Source organism: Lonchura striata, chromosome 13, assembly GCF_050655825.1.
Source record: "Lonchura striata isolate lonStrDom1 chromosome 13, ASM5065582v1, whole genome shotgun sequence".
NCBI classification, from domain to species: domain Eukaryota; kingdom Metazoa; phylum Chordata; class Aves; order Passeriformes; family Estrildidae; genus Lonchura; species Lonchura striata.
The window spans coordinates 17075337-17089783 of record NC_140715.1 but is presented as its reverse complement, the minus strand read 5'-3'; the positions used below and the strand labels follow the sequence as shown (position 1 = coordinate 17089783).

The window sequence follows — 14447 nt, the reverse complement described above, 5'->3', positions numbered from 1 at the left end:
CAAGATTTAAATCTGCTCAGGAATGTCTGCGTCAGCCAAAGTCTCTGGGGTGTTGATTTATTACAGGGCTGCTCGCTTGGCTCTGCTCTACGAGGGATCTTTCATCAGGAAGTCTCAGGATGGGAAATGCCATGGATGGATAAAGTGCTCTGGTTATTTGGGCAGGATTCCCTCTCCAGCCCCCTTGCACTAATCCCTCTCAATAAAAGGCCCCTGCTGTCCATGGGGCAGGCTCTGAGTTCAGCATGTTCTGTCTTTGCAAAGCCTCTGGAGAAATTTGAGGGCACATTTTAGGGTGCAGTGGCTGAGCAGCTTCAGATTTGCAGGGACATCTGGGTCATAGGGAAACCCAGCACTTCTGCAAACCCTTGAGCACAGGAGAGCCCCAAACCCTGACCCCGTGCGATGGCTGGGTGACTGTGGAGCCTCCGAGGGGCTCTATGGGGTCATACCCTCAATGTGAGTTCGCTGGAAGGGGTGCAGCCTGCATGGGCTGTTCAGGGAGTGTGGGGAAGCAGCTGGATCTCGAGCTGCAAGGAGCCCTGTGGGGGCACTCCTGGCGGCATGGACTGCTGTGCTCTGGGCATCTGCACCCTGGGAATGGCAGATGTGATACCTGCCGAGCCTGTGGCTGGAAAACATCATTGTTGGCACGCTCTGAAAAGGAAGGAGGCGCTGGAAACTCATCAGACCTGATGGCTGAGCTGCCACACGGCCACCTCAAGCAGGCTTGCCAGGCTGCACGGGGCAGGCAGCAGCCAGGGACACTCAGAAACTGCAGCGTTCCCTGAGCGGGCTGAGCAGAGCCAAGGAGTGAGCAAGGAGTCAGGAAATGGCAAGAGGTCTCTGCCACTCTGTTCATGTGGGTAAGCAGCAGTTATTAAAGGCTACGATGCTGGGAGATGGGAAAGTGCAAGAGAAGTCAGGGAAAGTTTGGAGCTCCAGGAATGTGAGATTTGGCAAAGACAAGAGCTCTTGAAAAGCCTCGGATGGTGAAGATACGCCTGGAAGGTAGCAGCCAACTTGGGAAATCACATGAGGCAGCTCAGCTCTGAGAAGGGCTCAGAGGTGCAGCTCTGTGCTGCCCTCCCCAGCATGAGCTGAGTTTGGAAAAGCCAAAGGAGGAGGGGTAAGGGGGGTAGAAAATATGTAGACAATAAAGCATCTGGATGCAGATTAGGCAGTGCAGGCTGAGAGGAGTTGGTGACGTGTCCCACTGGGTTTTAGAGATATCTGTGTGGATCTCGTAGAAGATTGTGGACTGGAAATAGGCTTGTGCTTAGTTGTTTTCTCTGGAAAAATCAAAAGTAAAAAGCCATGGAAAGGTCCTGACTCCACCACAGGCTGCTGAACTTCCTGGCTGGCAGGCAGAGGCCAGTAACTTACTCAATCATCTGAATACTTTGATTTCCAGTAGATTATACACACAACACAAATAAAGGACAGATACCTCCTCTGTGTGCTAATAAGCTTTTCTCATTTTTAAACAAATAATTTCCAGTTAAATCCTGTCCTGGACAAAAGGATAAATAATGACAGAAAATTCTGATATTCCCTGTCAGGGACTCTGTAAACCAGAGCATACTTGTGGGAAATAAATATTACAAGGAAAGGACATGTTAAACATCTGGGGCTGTGCAAGGAATTGCTCCTGCCTGCAGACTGGGCAGCTCCTCAGGGTGGTGGGAGACCCTTGCTGAGGTGGCTGAGCTCCAGTGCAACATCCTGCTTGTTTGCATATTTCTGACATGCCATTAATCCTGCCTATTCCAGGAATATTTCTGTCCAAAGGCACCTTTCCTGTACGGAGATGTGTGTAATGGAAAAGAAGAGGATGCTCGGGCCTTTCCCACTGTTTTGTTTTCTGCAATGCTGATCCCAAGGATGCTTAGCAGGATCCCATCTGCTGTGATATAGTGTCAGACTATAGACACAGTCTGTGACATATATATTAAGCTTCTCTGTGTGCAGAGAGAGGATGTTAGAGGTTTATTTCCAGGTTGTCGGTCTGTTTGTGTTATACAGAGCTCTCCAAGCTCTAATGAGTACTAGAGAGTGCTGCTGGCTCCACACTACTACAGAGTTCCTTCAGGGAGTTGAAGGCTCACATTTTCCAGTGTGTCAAGGAGGGTCCTCTTCTCACAGAGGAGAAACAGAACTGTTCCTAGATTAAACCATGCCAGGGAGGAATAATTTGTGGACACGGGGGGTTTAATCTCTCTGGTGCACTATAAAGAGAAAAGGATCAGCTGGAGGAGGTGACAGATATTCCCTCCAAACCACAAGGCTGTGAGGGGAGCAGGAGCCTTGGCAGAGTGTGACCCACCCCTGGGTGCACGAGGCTTTCCTTGGAAGGGAGCAACTGGCTCTGGCTCCCATGAGTGGATCTTTGTGGGCTCATCACTAATTCTGCTGAATTCAATTGTGTACATCCTTGTTTTCTAGATAAATATTTAATCCTCCTCCAAGCACTACTGAGGCTGTGGCCTGGGCAATAACTTGTGGTTAGTTTTTTGGGGTTGTGCAGAGCTGTTGCTCTTTGTGTGTGGAGGAGGCTGAGCTGTGGTCCAGGAGCAGGGTGGGACGATGGAATGCTCTACACTTTACCCCTGCTCAGACCCCTCCCAGCATTCCTGGCCCTCTGTCAGGAGGATCAGCCAATTTCTGAGGGAATGAGCTGTTTGGTTCCAGCCTGGGGCGAGATCAATCTGCTCTGTGTGTGTAAGGGCCTGTTCTGAGGCTGTTTGGGTGGTTCAGGAGCCCTCAGGGCTGGAAGGTGTCTCCTGGCCACTTCACTGGGAAGGATTCCTTGCTGGAGCCCCAGGTACTTGCAAAGCCTTTCCCTGCAAAGCTGGCAGGAGGCTGTGCTGCTGGGCACGGGGCAGGAGTGAGAGGATTTGCAAAGCACTCTCCTGCAGCCGGCCCGCCGTGGGGCTGGCAAGGGGCACGGGGCTCTGGGCACGGCCCTGGCTGCAGCCACTGCCCAGACACTGCCCAGACACTGCCCAGACACTGCCCTGGCACTGCCCAGGTACTGCCCAGACCCTGCCCAGACACTGCCCAGATACTGCCCAGGTACTGCCCTGGCACTGCCCAGACACTGCCCAGACACTGCCCAGGTACTGCCCAGGTACTGCCCAGACACTGCCCAGACACTGCCCAGGTACTGCCCAGACACTGCCCAGGTACTGCCCAGACACTGCCCAGGTACTCCCAGGACACTGCCCAGGTACTGCCCAGACACTGCCCAGACACTGCCCAGACACTGCCCAGGTACTCCCAGGACACTGCCCAGACACTGCCCAGACACTGCCCAGGTACTCCCAGGACACTGCCCAGACACTGCCCTGGCACTGCCCAGACACTCCCAGGCACTGCCCAGACACTGCCCAGACACTGCCCAGACACTGCCCAGGTAATCTCAGACACTGCCCTGGTACTCTCAGACACTGCCCTGGCACTGCCCAGACACTGCCCGGTGGCTCCTGGCCACAGCTGTCCCTGTGCAGGGCACGGCTGTGGCCCTGCCTGAGCCGCCAGCATGGGCAGACGGGCAGGGGAAGCCCTGCAAGGATGAGGCTGCAGAGGGACCATGGAGCCGAAGCAGTGCTGAGGTGCTGCCACCACCAGATGGGGAGCTGGACACCGGTGGGCACCAGCAACGTGTTTGTCTGTGCCACCTCCATCTCGTGTCCCACTGCTGGTAACCTTGTCAGAACTGGGGCTCTGTGTGGGATGCTGATCCCTGGTGCAGCAGTGCTGCAGCTGCAAGTCAGGTAGGACTGGGTTAAAGCAGTAGAGGATCACAGAATCACAGAATCACAGAATCACAGAATCACAGAATCACAGAATCACAGAATAATGAGGTTGGAAGAGACCTCTAAGATCATCAAGTCCAACCCATGCCCTAACACCACAACTAGACTATAGCACCAAGTGCCAAATCCAGTCTTTTTTTAAACACATCCAGAGATGGTGATTCCACCACCTCCCTAGGAAGACAATTCCAGTATTTTATTATTCTTTCAGTGAAAATTTTTTTCCTAGTATCCAACCTAAACCTTCCCTAACGTAGCTTGAGGCTGTGTCCTCTTGTTCTGTCAGTGCTGCAGGTGGAAGAGAACGACCCCACCTATCTGCAACCTCCCTTCAGGAGCTGTGGAGAGCAACAAGGTCACCTCTGAGCCTCCTCTTCTCTCTGCCCTGAGCCACTGGGTGAATATCCTCTGCTACAAGTGGGAATTCTCACAGTCCCAAGCTAGATTCCACCTGGCACCAACCTTCTCCCCTGTCTCCCGAGGACCTGGAGCATCTATCAAGGTGAGCAAAGCCAACAGTGCCCATCCTCTTCATGGAGGCTAAAAAGCTCTGAGGGTGCAGAACAGGTCCCCTGAGAAAAGGCTGATGGGATTTTGACAGAGCAGGTATCATAACCTGCTCATATTTCCAGTTTCACCACAGGAAGAGTGAGTAGGAGCTCTTCACCCCTGAGAGAAGTAGCAGCCAGGGGTTTAGAGTGCAAAATCTAAGAATAATTTAGACTTACTCATCATAAGGATAGTCATGCACTAGAAGGAATTTCCTAAGGAAGTGTAGGTTGGACAAAGTCCTGAAGTCATGGGGGAGTTGGAGCCTGGCAAGAGGCATGGCTAGCAGCAGCCACCCCCATGTCCTTGCACTGCTTCCACATCTTCCATCTCCACAACCCCCTGTACCATGAGCTCCTAGGAACCATCAATGTGGGAATGGTTGTACCTGCCCAGAGTGACAAATCTGCTGTCTAATAATAATCACCTATTAAAAAAAAAAATAAAGCAGGCAGTGAAATGTGCCTGGAGCCTTTCCCTGCAAACCACAACGGAGGCTTGTGACAGGCACTCAGTGACAGCCGTGCTGTGCCCAGGATGGGCTCACCTCTGGACTGGTCCTGCCTTGTGCAGGAAGTGTGAGAGCCAGCATTTTGAGGCAAAAAACACTAAACTTTTTTTTTTTTTTCACCCCTTACACAGCCTGGAATGAGGCCAAAAGCATAGGGCAAGAATCTCTCTCCAGATAATTAATTATTACAAAGAGACAATTTGTTAAGCAAGAGAGGCTTTTAATTTGTAAGAGCTCATCTATTCTTATTGTATCTTTTAAACTGAAGGAAGTAGCGTTGATCAAAATAGTCTGGAAATAGAAGATTTTAATTTAGAGGCTGTGTTCCATGTGCTGACAAAAATAGGAAACAGCTCTCTCAGAAGAGCACACTCCCCCTAAAACCCGGCTGGAGTGTGCAGGGTGTACTCTAGAACTGCTCAAATCATTACAAATATGCTCAGAAATGTTTTAGTGGGATTTAGCTGGACCTGCTGAGGAAAGGCAGGAATGTCTCCAGCACTGATTTCTGCCCAATTCCCTCCCTGCAGGGCTCCCATGGGTGCAGTGTGGGATTTCTGAGGGCAGGCAGAGAATGGGGCTTGAGGGAACCCAAAGCAAACTTTGCAGCCTTGCAGGAGGGTGGGAAGACCCATTTAGTTTAGGTTACAGAGGGGATGGGACAAGGGACAGGGTAATTTCAAGGGCTCCTGGCCAGGTGGTCGAGCCAAATCTACATCCTGGAGAATCCTGCACTGCCTTTGTCCCAAGCTGTGTGTGCCCCACAGCAGGACCCCAGACTGCAAGGCGGGTAGTGAAGAAAACAGAAGAGAGCCACGATAGGCCTGGGAAAGGCTGTCAGGCTGTCCTCTCACACCCAGTGGCCTCCCAGCTCTGTGCTGGGATGGGATCACCCCGTGCGGGTGAGCTGGGGCTGCTGCAGCACAGGAACCTGCCCAGGGAACAGGGAATATTTTCCATTTAGCATCTTTCCATCAGAAAACATGAATTCTTCAAAGCTGCCAGACTGTGCCAAGGAGGATACGTTTTGACCAGTCTCCTTATTGCACTTGTTCTTTTGAAGTCTCTATGTTTAGAAATCTTTGTGAAGTCTTGCATTGACACTTCTCAAAGGAGAATGGTTCAGTTTTTGCTTTGAAACAACTTATTTAGACATAAGTGCTCATCTGCAGCATAACAAGTAGGTAGGGCTGTAAAAAAAGTAGGAAATGGGAAATGACCCTTTCTATCATTGCTCTGGACACTTTGTCTGCAAAATACATTGAGATCCCGAAATTTTTATCCCAGTTCAAGCTGGGAATTACTATCTTTTAAGTTTGTACATGGATGCCATTTCTTATCCAGTGGAAAAGCTGCATGAAACAGCCAGTAACAACTGGAAATTAAATGCTGCTTTCCTTAAAAGATGAAGGACTCTCCCCAAATGAGGCATTGCTCCCTGAAGGCTGCCAGTCCATCGAGAAGGAACTTGCTATAAGGATTGTATCAGCTGGATGGAGGAGAGAAGCCAGCCTGTGGGCAATTCAGTTGGAAGCAGAATCGAGTCTGCCTCAGTTTAGAAAATAATAATCTATAATGAAGTGAAGGCAAAGCAGAAAATGGGTAGAAATTGAGTTAGAGCCGTGGTTGTTCCAGTACTCCCCTGCGGCCCTCCACAAGCTGCACCCCCGGATCCAGCCTGCTTCCCATCCATCTCCAAAGCCTGCAGAGGCACCGGGAGTGCAGGGGGGCAATTCGTGCTGGGGGATGCCAACTTCTTGGAAAGAAGGTGATCAATCCGAAGGCAAATCGCTGCAAATGAACAAAGCAGTGCTGCTGGGCTCTGCAGCAGGAGGCTGGACGAGCTGGGAGCTGCCTTGTGCAGGCTCTGCGTGGCAGCAGGAGATTAGCATAGCTGATTAGGCACGTCGCGGGCTCCGCTTTCGGCTCAGCAGAGCTGTGCATCTTCCCTGAAATGTCTGGAAATCAGATGGCAACTCCAGTGCTTCAGCCATGGGCAGAGAGTCCTCACAAGTGTGCCACAAACAGGCAAGAACTGAAGGGAATGAGATGCTCCTGAAGTATTTTTGGCTGGGATTGAAACTGGTGATGAGTCGTGAAGCTGGGCTGTTCCCACAGTGATGCTCCAAGGCTCCTGCTTCTGAATCTCCATTTACCTGGGACATTTCAGAGCCATGAGTGCTGGGATCCCACTCCTGGTCTGGGGCAAGATCATCCATAAAAATCTGTTGCAAGCTTTCCCCAGAGGCTGCCATAGCCCTGCCATCCAGGAGCTGAGCTGAGCTGCCACCAAGCCCATGGACAGGTCTGTACTGTTGGACCAAGTGCCAAGGTGCTCCAGCAAACACTTTGCTGCAGGTGAGGTAGATTAGATCTCCATTCCTCTCATTTATGGAGGCTATATCTTATCACTAATATCTTATCAGGCTGGCTGGCACTCTTGGGGCATTGGAAAACAGTCTGGTAGCTCCAAATCCTTCTTCCCTTGGACTTTGCTCTGTGCCTGGCATGTGGCATGGAGCACCTTAAGAGGCTGTAGTTGGGAGAGGGGCATTTTTCCCTCTCCTTCACTGAGGTGCTGTGTTTTCTGTTCTCCTTTCTCCAAGCTTGGTGGATGTTTCCATGGCAGGTTTCAGCGCCAGGTGTTCAGTGCTGGGGGACAGGAACCAGCTATACCCATGGTGTGAACTTGCTGCCCTCTGAGTCCATCTTGGAGGAATGTGACATTTCTGTCTCCTCACTCTGGCTATTTTTGTGTCATCTGCACAATGACACGATGTTACATAGAGGATGCATTAGTTTTGGACCACACTTGGACTAAGTTTAATCTATACTCCATCCTTTGTACAGCAGCTCCATATCCCCTCTCTTTTTTTTTTACTCTGATCTATATGGCTAAACTTTCTCTTGTTATTTTTCTTGTCATCCTCTGCAAGAGCCAATTCAGCCTGACCTTTGCCAATTCTCACTATGTCTTGGGCATTTCAAGACATAGGGGTAGGCTGCCTTTTTCCTTTGCAACACAATCCTTTTGCCCCATCCATTGTCAGCTCTCTCCCTGTCCTTTTAAGTAGTTATTTCCTTGGCCAGCACAAAAACCCTTTCTAGTCTTGAAATACACATTCCAGAGATCAAAGGTGCAAAACCACTGAAGGAGACTTCAAGCCACCTCTGTGTACCAGTCCCCAGACTCACCACCCAGCTGGTTTTATGCTTAGAGAGGGATACATGGCAGAGCCCATCAGAAGGGCAGCCAGCAGCACAACACTGGGTTGGGACCAAGTTGCACAGAGGTGGAAGAGGGTCCAGAAGATCAGAAAGTCCTTGCTTCTGAGGATTAAGATGAGAAATGGTCCCAGTGGTTTGTTTTTATCCAGAGGTCTTCTATTTCTGGGGGCACCACCATGTCCTGAGTGATGTTCAGAGCTGCACTTTGGCAGTCCTTCTACTCTGGTCCCTCTGCAAGCTTTTCCCTGACCTGACATTGAATGAGGGGAATTGGGAAAAAACCTCATTTGCCCTTTCGTGTGCTGCTTCATTTCCAAGCTGGGAAATTGAATGTGAAAGTCAGCTGTGTCCATCTTGCGAGGCAGAAACAGAGCATGAGAGCTGTGCAGGATTTGGGGTTTGTGGTTCCCAGAAGAATCATTAAGGAAGGATTGGTAACACAAGACTGAAGGCAGCTGGACAGAACTAGTGTTGGCCACATGCCTTAAAAAAAAAAAAAAAAAAAAAAAAAAAGAAAGAGGAAAGAAAAAAAGGAGAAAAGAAGAGAGGGAAATAGAAAGGCCAGAGGTCTTGTGTCCAAACACCACCATGGTTTTGGGAAGGCAAGCCTACACAGTTTGTTACATTCCTTCGTGTCCCTGGTGCCCTGGAGAGAACCAGGACTGCAGAGTTCCTCCAGTTCTGTCATTCCTGACACTTGCTATTCCTGTGTTGGAGGCTAAATCCATCCTCACTCCAAGTGAGGGTTCTGCATGGGATAAACTGGATCCCAGCCACAAAACTTTGCAAGAAGAGCAAACAGTTCCCTCTTTACTTCCATGTGCTGTGGTCCTTCTGCAGCTTTGGGCATGGCCAGGGACAATTTTATTTTGGCCTCTATCACAGGTCTTTCTGCCTTGTGTCTCTCAGCTCACCATGCAGCCCTTGTCCTTCAGACTCCAGCTTAAAAACAGCCTCAGGCTGGTGCATGGACCAAGCTGCACCCTGAGAAACTTTTTACTGGGGCCATTCTGATGTGACAGAGAAACTGGTCCTCAGCTATTCCTCCTGGACCTTCTGTTCCTCCACTTCTGCAAGGAGAAGTGACTTTCCTTGACATCTTTGACTCTGCTGCCTGTGCACAAGCTCCTGTTCCCATCCCCCTTCGTGGGAACTGGTGCCTTTGCCTCTTGCCCCATCACTGGGGCTGGTCTGACTTGGCACAAGGATCCTGGAGCAGAAATCACTGGAGTGCAGCAGGGTAGGAGACGTGCTCCATCTGTCTGGGATCAGGAAACACATCCACAGAGGCCAAAGGCTGCTCCAGCAGACAGGAGTCTTTCGCTTTCCTGCCAACACAACTGTTTTTCCAAGGCGTAACTGTTGCCAGAAATCTGTGGAGTCAAGACCTGCTATTTCTTCACTTCCAAACAAAACAAGCCCCAGTTTGCTTTCTGCTCAGTAGAAAAGCTCTTGTCTCAGAGAATAAAATCAGGCAGAAAGAGAGCACATGCTTGTTTCCTCTCTCATGAAGTAATGATAAATTCAGGGAGAGAAGAATTATGTTTCAGGGTGTGGGAGAGGGGTATGTGACCTGGGCATGCTCTAATCTACATGGGGAAGCCTCATCCATCCTTACAAGGTGTTTTAAGCACCTTTCCAACCTGATCATCCTTTGGAAGCAGTTGGGCACATCCTCCCTGGTGCTTTAGGCACTGCGAGCAGCATGCAGAGTTCTCTGCCTTTGCAGCTGAGCAGAATGATCATGCATAAAATCCCCAGGTAATTTACCCTGAGTGGGATCCTGTGATTTTCTGACATCCCTCATAAACTGAAACCAACATAAAAGAAATGAATTCAGAGCTGCTAATTTGGAAACTCATTTGGAATAACGTCTCACCAATGTAGAAACGGTTAGCGGGGAGCCCTGGTGATAAATAATAGTTGCTGAAATCCTGAATTGGCTATAAATTGGCATGAAGGAGTGGAATCCCCTGCGTGTGGCTCGGCTCAGGGAGTTACTCTACGCTACGCTCAGCAGCAGCCGTAGGTGAAGACAGGGGAAGTTTTAGCTGTGTGAGGTCGCAGTAGCAGATGTCCTGGCATACATAAACTGGAGGATCATACACATCCTGAAATGTCAGCTCTGCTTTACATCGTTTACTGCTTCTGGGAGCTGCAGGGCTTTACACCCGTGGATTATCCGCCTCCCTTCTCTGCCAAGCACTCGTTCATTTTAGCTGCTTGATGTAATTGTGTATAAACTGGGAAGATCCCAAAGGGGTCATTACTTTTCTGCACAAACTGCTTTCTTTACTCACATTTTACATCTTTACCTGCAGGCATCCCCGAGACTGAGCAGTGCTTGCTTGCAGGGCAGGGTGTTGACACAGGGCTGCAGTGGCAGCAGGCAGAGAGCTGCTGCGCCCAGAGCTGGGTGGGATGATGTAGTCTGATACCCAGGGTGGTGGAGGATCAAGTTTTCCTCCTGCATACCTCACTTTTCATCCTGGAGGCTCATCCTCCCCAACATCTCAGTGATGTTTGGTCCTGGAAAGGGGAATGTGGCATCTCCCCTCCAACATGCTCAGGGGGGATCAGCAGAAGGGTCATGGATCAGGAGTGTGGTAGCAGCTTTTCCCTCCCATGAGTTTGAGGCCGATTTGATAGAGCTTCCAAGATTCACCTGCCAGCACCATGGCCTGATGTGTAACACCTGTGAGGCTGGAGGGTGTGCAGGGAAATGCTGACAGTGAGAGCAAAGCATGGTTGCAGAATTTCTCTGCTGAGCACGACTGTTTTTTGGAAGCCACGAGTCTGAGACATAGCAGAGATGAAATCAGAGTTTCTTTCCACATTTTGTCTTCCAAAAGAACCCCTGCAGCAGCTGCTTGTAGGTGGCTGTGATAACAGCAACACCTTGGTGGTGTGCAGTGTTTGCTCATCAAGAGGGGAGGTTGTGCTGGTAATGTTGCAGGTTTTGTGGGGCTGGGTGGCCAAGGCATGGCTTGGCAACATCCTGCAGAGCTGGTGGCCGCATCAGCCGGGTTCCAGAGGCAGCTTCCATCAACACTGTCCTGAGAAGCATTGCAGAAGCAATTCTTTGTGGCCACAGCCTTGGAAAGATGCATGTTTGTCTTTCAAAACCTTGTGACCACAGCACTTGGCTGTCACACACCCTGGGAATGAGTCAGGGAAGGCAGCTCAGTTTTTCAGGTACTGATCTGGCACTCGGCCCCAGGAGTTCAGACTTTCTGTTTGGTTTCCTCCTTCAGCAGCACCTCTGACAGACCCATCTGCTGAGATGGTAGAAACCTGCTTCTTTGTGTAAAGGAAATAGTTGTAAAGACTGTGAACTGTGATAGCTACAGCACAAAACCAAGGCAGCTTTTCCATCACAGGAATATGGAAGATTTTACCTGGCTATACATGTGCTTGAGAAAGATATATGGGAGTTCAGTGTTTCCTTAAGTATGTTTTGAGTTTCCCAAGTGCTTTCATTTATTGTGGTGCTCTGATTATGTGTTTTTGGCCCTGCTGAAGCAATGATTGCTAGCTGTGGTAAGCCCAGAGCTAAGATACCTCCATATAAATTTCCTCAACATTGAGTGATTGCTGGTTTCCTCCTCCTGCTCCCTCCCAGGAAAAGGATGTGATTTATAACATACATTTGTATATTTTTAAATGTCCCTTCTGTATGATAAACAGCCTTGAAATATGTTACTGTAAGAGACTCCAGGGAGATTAGCCCTGCTTGAGGCATGCAGCTTTGAAAGGCATGACATGTTTAAGAAACACCTCATGCCAGACAAACTGTTTGCAGTTTGCATGAGGACATCCAACAACAGCCAGTGATGAATGTTTTGTGCATCTGAAGATGTAAATCTTATTTTAATCCTGTCCAACTCATGGCCAGCTTGTCCTGAGCTGGGCTCAGGGCTTGTGCTTTGTCTTCTGAGAGCATCTTGTCCCCATCCCTGGCGTGGTGGTTGGCAACCACTGGCTCTCTGAAGAGCAAAGGCAGAATGATGCTGTCAACTCAAAATGACTCAGAAGCTATAAATCAGAGCAGGAACCCTCTAGCTCAGAGAGATATAATGATGGAATCCATCTGACTGGGCCATCTTATTGCTGCCCTAAGCAGGGTGGGTTCCCCTTATCTGGGACCTTGGTTTCTATGTGACCAAAACAAGCTCTGAGCTGCAGCTGTGACTGAAACCAGCTTGGCCTTTCTGGACCCTTGTCTTCCTAGAGCTGGGGTTGGAGCGTGGTTCTCCAAGCCAGAAGGTTGATGGCAGGATTGCTTCATTCAGCAAAGCTGGGAAAGGGCTAATAAACACCACTAAGAGCTTGCTAATAGCTCTAATTAGACTGCAGCTGATGCTCATAAGTGGTTCTTTCCTCCTCCGCCCCTTCCTTGCAGCTATTTCCTGGTGCAGCTTAGGAAGGTGAGGTGGATTAATGCTACTTTGGGAGACAGTCAAGATTCCCAGCTGCAAAATTACATTTTCCTCTTGTTCTTTATTTATTTATTTATTTGTTTATTTTTAGAGGGTCTGGCATGGTTTTCTCAGGGCAGCTGTCTGCTTCTGGGCTGAGCTGAGGTGTAGGTGATGCATTTGTCACAGTGTGTTGCTGGGATTATAACTAATTTGGGAGTTTGATAGTCCAGAGGTAGGATGAAAATGGCAGCTTTGATGAGTTCCTCACCCTTGCTGATGGGACCTTTCTTGGTTTTGAGTGGATCAGCAAGTAGCTTTCCAAAACACATGAAGATGAGAAGGAGTTTTTGTTAAAAAAAAAGGAAGGAAAATGAAAGCTTTACTGTAGTTTTCTTTGTACATTTTGTTTGTTCCACTCTTTGGTTGTTCATGTTTTTGTTTTTTACTTTGAATACTTCCTGCAGTAATAGAGACTTGCATGACAAGTCTTTAGCTGTCTTGTGAAAAGTGAGTTTTTTAAACTGCCTTTTTATTTTTAATAAGACAAGGATCCTGAGCATGAAGTCTGTGCAGAGCAGGTGCACAGGGGCCCATCAATGTTCAACATCTATTCCCTGGCTATTTGTCACTGTGGGGGCTGTGCACAGGAGCCCTGGGGTCACCCTGGGCCAGGTTTGGGGGTCTGTGATGCTCCAGCCCTTGCCTTGGAGGATCTTACCCTGTATTTCTCATCCCAGTTCTCTGCTCACAGCCACAGGGTCTCTTGTGTACAGAGCTGGGCTGAGCTGAAGAATTCCACGCTCCTGCAGCAGCATCATGGAAAACACCACTTGCCACAGCACAGAACGAGGTGGGTTGGGAAGTTCTGCAGAGACTGAGGCAGCAAAGCCACGGGTGTCTGCTGTTCCTTGGCTTCGGGATCCTAATTCTGGCTCTGCTCTCTTACACCTTCCATTACAGTTCCTATAACGCAGCTGAACAACCTGCTGTGCAACCTTCCTCCACAGGGATTCATGGGCATATTTTGAGAGTCTCTTTACTCCAAACCCCCACAGAAAAAAAAAAAAATCGAACCAAACATACTTTGGAATAAGGCACTGGAGCAGATGACTTGGAAATGGCTCTTGTATAGCACTGGCATTGGATGCAGGCATATGTCCCCTGATTCTGTGGACTTGAAAGCAAGTAAGCACAGTCATTGTGAGAATAGGTCTTCAGGTCTTCTTTCCTTCTTAGAGATAAAAGCAAGGAGCAGGCTGGATTTTTGTGGGAGAGAAAGCTTTTTGAGAAATGCCCTCCTTGAAACCTCTTATGGAAATAAAACATCTACAGCTGGGAAAACTAAAAATGTCCCTCCCACAGCCTGGGACAGTCACTGCGAAGTTGGGATTTGTTCTGTGTGTCGGGACATGAGTGGTGTAGTCTCCCTGTGGATCCTGCCTGGGGGAGGGAAATAGGGAATTGCACAGAAAAAAAAGAGCTCTTGAGGGTGGGCCACAGCATTTGCTGCAGTGTTTTTGGTGGGTGCTAAGAGTGGGGGAAGTACAGGAGGGTAAAACGAGCATCTGGGGCTTAGTAATAAATCGTGGAAAAATCTCAAGATCTCCCTGGGGTGATTTTAAATGGGGTCTGTGTGTGTGAAGACCCAGGGGGGGTTTGCAGAGAGAAGGATGCTTGTTCAGCTGGGATAACAGTGCTTTTGGGCAGGAATTCAGTCACATCTAGAATACCATGGGATAAAATTCTTTCTGCAGCAGCAGAGCTGTGGCCATTAGGGTTATTTAACTTTCTAGAGGAAAGCTGAATTCCTCCTTTGGGAATCAAGGAAGGAACATTCCTTGAAACATGAACAAACACTTGGCACATTCTCTGCTGGTAACAGCACTGCAGAATGCAGTGTTCCTTACTCCCAATACCCCT

At 49.2% G+C, this 14447-nt stretch overlaps 1 long non-coding RNA gene across 1 annotated transcript; it reads left to right on the top strand.

Moving 5' to 3' along the window:
- The first annotated feature begins 12580 nt into the window (after positions 1-12580).
- LOC146766195 (uncharacterized) lies at positions 12581-13624 on the top strand. Its single transcript, XR_014958340.1, has 3 exons — positions 12581-12689; positions 13279-13377; positions 13488-13624. It is a non-coding gene; the product is annotated as an uncharacterized LOC146766195 (long non-coding RNA).
- Positions 13625-14447: the final 823 nt, after the last annotated feature.